This window comes from Nicotiana attenuata, unplaced genomic scaffold, assembly GCF_001879085.1.
Source record: "Nicotiana attenuata strain UT unplaced genomic scaffold, NIATTr2, whole genome shotgun sequence".
NCBI classification, from domain to species: Eukaryota; Viridiplantae; Streptophyta; class Magnoliopsida; order Solanales; family Solanaceae; genus Nicotiana; species Nicotiana attenuata.
In genome coordinates, this window is record NW_017670706.1 from 133,859 (window position 1) to 139,759 (window position 5,901).

Genomic DNA, 5,901 nt, shown 5'->3' on the forward strand with positions numbered 1-5,901 from the left:
CTTGGAAGTTGTGAGGAAACATCGTACGTGCGGTCCGTCTCCTTTTCGTGTTTACTAGCTGGTAGAATTTTGTTAGAAACATTTGCACAAGCATACACGTAGCTGAACACCCCTATTAGAGGTGAATTCCTCCTGATTTTGCTAAGAGTGGAGGTACGCCCTCGTTTATCCATTATGTTAGTGAGAGTGGCCCTAGTTAGCCAGTTAGTTGTCTGTATGACCATGAGATTGAAGGGGCACAGGATGCCAATTGTTACATTTCAAATGCTGGGTCTTCGCGAGTTGTGGTTTGTCCGAGACTAGGTGAAATTGTGGAAAAAGTTGGATAAGACCTTTGTGAACATCATTGTAGGATATGAGTTATTGACTTGTTTTTCCCATTGCTGTGTTGTGACCTTAGGATTTGGATTGTGATTCTGCCGTCATTTCTTATCCTCATTTATTATATCCTCGTTGTTACTTGTTGTATTTTTTCCCTTACTGTGAATTGTAGCATTCTTGGTCATTCATGCAGTCTTTACATATTTATATGTCATTTCCATTGTTCCTATGATTATACTGTTTATTGACCGGTAGGTACCTTGACTGTTCCTCGTTACTACTCCACCGAGGTTAGTCTTGATACTTACTGGGCACCGCCGTGGTGTGCTCATGCTACTCTTCTGCACATTTTTGTTGTACAGATACAGGTACTCCCACTCAGTTCTGTCAGCCTTGGAAGGAGGCGTACCGGTAGAGACTTCGAGGTATATCTGCTACGTCCGCAGACCGAGGAGTCCCTTTCCAGTTTTCTGTAATAAATATAGCTCTTTCAGCATTTCTTCTTTGTATAGATATTCTTGAGTAAGAGCCTCTTATGTATCACTTAGCTTGTGATTTGTGAGTTTTCGGGTTTTGGAAATTGTTTTAGACTTGTGATATTGAGTTGTACTTGCCATGCGGCATTCAGTACAGTTTCCTTTAGATATTTGATTTGATTTTCTCTATTTTTCCGCAATTATTATATTTCCGCAAATGTTAGGCTTACCTGGTCATGGGACCAGGTGCCGTCATGACATGTTCACGGTTGGTGAACTAGGGTCGTGACAATTGTAGAATCTGATCATGCACTGCTAGAAGTTCTTGACATACCTTAACTAGCATAAAGACCATTGTGATGAAAAGATCCCACCTTCTTTCCAGAAACCTCTGAAGAGCGCAATGATCTAAGCCCTTTCCCTCGTCCTTGTCCCATCCCTATATCACCTGAACAAGAAAGAAAAATAAATTTGTAAGAAACTATATATAACAGGTACATTCTCGTTAAATACTAATGTATAAAGAGATTATCTTTTCAAAAGTAGATAATATAAGACATTATGTAACTTTTTAATCTAAATCAAATGCTATGGATGATACCATATCAAATCCTACAGAAATGGAATACAAACAAATTATTATTGAAAGTATGCAGATTCTAAGGGTACTTTTTTTTATGGCTTATACATTTTGCCTACAAGTCGGTATTTCTTTCTTAAAGTCATATCACGTCAAACACCACATATAAAATAAAAGAGTGTAATCCGTAGAAGTCTAAAATATATATGCATTACCATCATTAAGTCCTAAATAACACATCAAATTATTACCGTTATATGTGTATTAGTTAAAGCTGTCATTAGTTTTGACTACAAATTTTCAGCTTTCTTTTCTGGAAAAGTTGGTGAAATACCTTTCAGTTTATTGGTCAGAGATAGGCTACTAAAAACTGATAAAGAAATGTGATCCCTACAACTGCTATATCAGCATAGTGCGCTTATTGAATAAATAGAGTAACAGTCAAAGAAATTTGAAATGCTTCCATCAGAAATTTCATTGAGATGTTTTGGCCCATCAGAGTACCAAAGCAAGATTGAATTCACATCACCTTGTATTCCTCATCTAAACTGTAGTTGAGAAATACATTAACAAAGACAATTCATATCGCCATTTCTTCCTAGTCTAAATTTTTTCTTATATATTATATTGGATTTACAAAAATCAATAAGTTGTTTATACAATTCAAAAAACCCATAAAATTCTGAATTACAAGAACTAAATGAGGGCACATAATATGTAAAAAGTTCAACCAATTCATCACCACATAAGAAAACCCACAACAAACAAAATCCTACAATATATCTACGACATATATTTCCTTAGCCTTTCAATCAAGTTCCCAAAAGATTTCCTTAATTCAGCCCTAATAGACAAAATTCCAAAATTAATCCACAAATACTTTACTTTTAGCTCTGACACAACAACAATTAAATTTCAAATAGAGGGAAAAAAAACGCAATCACAGAACGTTGGCTACCCTCCAAGCCCTAACTTCAAACCCATTACCCTCACTTCTAGTTCTCAAACAACAGCAATGAGTATTCAAAATATAGTAAGAAACACAATCAAAGACTAGGTCAAAAAGAAAGGAAGAACAAAGAAAGATACGGAAGAAAAAAAAACTGATTTTCATTATAAAAAAAAGAATGAGATAAATGAGAAATTGAAGAAACTTACTCTTGAAGTAGCCAAATAATTCTCAGAGATAAACAGTAAGGGTGTTTAGCAGAAGAATGCCTGAAAGGAAGAAGAGCTATTGAGCGGAGGGTTTGAAGCGCTCTGAAATTTTAGGGGTTGAGAGAGAGTGGGGGGGGGGGGGGGGTAGGGGGAGGGGGAGGGGGAGGGGAATATGGGAAGTGTCTAAGTAAAAAGTTTTTACTTATTTGATTCCCGCCTCTGTCTCCAGCTGAAATGTGATTATTAGAGACCGGGTATTTTTCTTTTTTTTTAGACCAGATTAAATCCCTTTGTTTATTTAGAAAAAATAAATGCAATTCAGGGACCATGGAATAAAATCGTCCCTGTATGTACACTTTTAGGGACCATATTTTAAACTAGTCGTTAAATCTTGATCCTTAATAACCCTTTTTCTTGTAGTGGGCCTTTTCTGATATCTTGAATGACTTCTTGCTTTTTGAGCAATTTATCTGTCAGGGAGAATCACCAGTTATCTTTCTTGCGCCAAGTAGGCTGACAAGAGTCTTTTCTGGGGAAGCCTTTTGCATGAATCCTCAAGGCACGTTGACAGCAACAACCGAGTGTGCTGGACAAATTTACTTTGTGCAACTGAAAAGCTGGTAGCAGATTTTGAAATCTTTTCTTGCTTATTTTGACAAGGATTGACTCAGAGTGAAGGACATAATGATGCAAAGAAATAAGTATTAACAAGAAATGCCCCTGTCGGAAGGACAGAAGGAAGATTTTTTTATTCTTTTCATTTTTTCATTTTTTTTCCCAATAGCTAGCCTTAATAGTCATGACATGCATTTTGGACTCAATGGCCTGATCTATCAAACTAATCCAATCTTCCCTTTTTCCATTCTTATGAGCTTTCAAGTCGATCTTGTTCGTGCCAATTCTTTGCATCAGTTTCGTGACTCACTTTCGACTAGTGGTGCCCCGAGGGATTTTGACCTACAAGTCTCTCTCATTTATTTATCTCTGCTCACCGTCGCCTTACAGTGCCTGTAAAGGTTTTCACTGGAAAGACTCTCTCATTTTTCTTATTCTTTTTCTTTCCTCTTTTTTTTTTTATTTTCTTTTCCGAGCAACTTGATAGTGTTCTACGTCGTGTGACAACCGTTGCTCATTGCATGCTTCCTTGGCATTCTTGAAGGCATTTCGGGAGCTATTTATTTGGAAGGATTTTGGATAGGGTTGGAAAGAAAGGACGTCATGAAGGCTCAAAATAGACTCAAAATTTAAGGGGGTTGTAGACTTACAACTCTTGGAATCGGCTCTTTCAAAAGTGAAATAAAATCTCTGCCTCAGTTTCAGCTATTGGGGATTTTTGGGATTTTTCTTTTCTTTTTCTGAATTTTTGTTTGGTTGGACCGAACCGTGAGGCTGCCTACGTATCCTTTTTTTAAAGGAATCAGGTCTAACGTAGTTCAAACATCTGACCTAACTAATTTTTCAACTTTCTTTCCTTTGTCTTTTCCTTTTCTTTTTCTCTTTTTTTTTCTCTCTCTTTTTTTTTTCTTTTGTTTGCCCCAGCTTCTATCTTCTGAGGGCATGGACTTTCGACAGTTCTTTTCTTCATCATTTTTTTTTCATTTGAACTTTCTAAGAATTGCCCCAGTTTGTACTCTTGGGACATGGACTTTTTTTCCCTTTTTTTTCATTTTTTTTGATTTTTGACTCTAAACTTGATTCTAAAATAGGGTGGTCAAAGAAAATAACACAGGCTCAAAGGGGTAACAAAGGGTATAAAGTGTTTTGGGTAGCAGAAAAAGGGTCTCCCAACCTCGAGAATGCCAAACATAGTATCTTTTCCCGATCACAGCATTGATGAACATGTTTGTCTTCTTGGTGTGTCGTGGTCACAAAACACTTTCCAACCCTTAATGTCAAACTTTCCAACAAACTTCAATTGATTAAACATCCTCAAGCCCGATCTTCACAATGATTTGAAGGTGAATTTTTCTCGACCTTAATTCCAAAGTATTTCAACTATTTATTCATCCTCAAAAGTATTTTTTTTCTTCAGTTATCCAATTCCAGATTAAATCAGTTTCTAAGATCTGGCCAAAATTTTCGCATGCATGTCATGTCATTAGAACTAGCGAGAAAAGAACTAGGAATAGAATGACACGAAAGGACAAACTGTATTTTATTGAATAAGGATGGAAGGGTTTGACAACTAAACAAGCAACCTAATATCCGAGTTACAACCCTAAAATAACCCGGATAATAAAAATAGCAACAAAAACAGACAGACATGACTCACAGAAACAGAATAGAAGGATAGAAGGGTTTGACTCAATAAAACAAACAAAATCTGGATCACAACCCTGAAATAACCCAGATAACTGAAAAAACATCAAAACAAGCTACCAAGATTCCTTCCTAGTGAGGAGAGAATGACTTTTCAATTGCTAAGCTTGACATTTAGCCACAAATTTGCTCATCAGAATCACCATGGCCTTCTCCAATTTCAGTCGGCAAGTTCCCGAGAGGATTCTCATACTCCATGNTTTTTTCTGGATTTCGAATTTTCTTTGTTTTTTTCAAAAGAAAGACTTATAAAGAAGAAAGAGAATATTTTTGGATTTTGATTTTTCTTCAGCATTTTTGCAAAGAAAGACTTCTAAAGAAGAAAGATTTTTTTTTTCCTTTTTTTTGAATTTTGACTTTTATTGTTTTTTTTTTGGAATTTCGATAGAAAAACTTCTAAAGAAGAAAGAAAAATATTTTTGCATTTATAGATTTTTATTCTGAAGTTAGGAAAGAAGTGCTTCTAAAGAAAAAGAAAGTATTTTTGAATCTTGAATTTTCTTTTCAATTTTTGAAAGAAGAATGAAAATATTTTTGTATTTTTTGATTTTGAGAAGCAACTAAAAGAAAATATTTTTTAGTATTTTTAAAAAATGGGCTCTCAAAAAAAAACCTTTTCTAAAGAAGGAAGTAAAAGAATTTTTTGGATTTTTGAAAATTGGGGGCCGGAACCGATGAGGTTTGCCTACGTATAAAAAGCCAAGAGGTTGCTCGCCTAACAAAGGAAAACGCTGAGCTCATGAAACAAGTGGATGACCTGAAAGAAAGACTGCTCAATGAGCAAATGTCAACAAATGCTCGAATGGATTTAGTCCTCCAAACAATTTCCTCTACCTCCAAACCTTCTCCTCCTCGTGCTTCTTAAAGTCTGTCCCCTCAGTTTCCAGTCTATAAACCAGCTTGTGCTCCTGTCTCTCCGTGTCAGATCTTATGATGATAACTTGAGGTATGTTTGTTAATTGTTCTAATTTGTGGATATGGAAGTAACATTGACTCTGCTCCTGCTGTAAAATCTAAAACTATGTTAGTGCAAGATTTTCCCTGTTG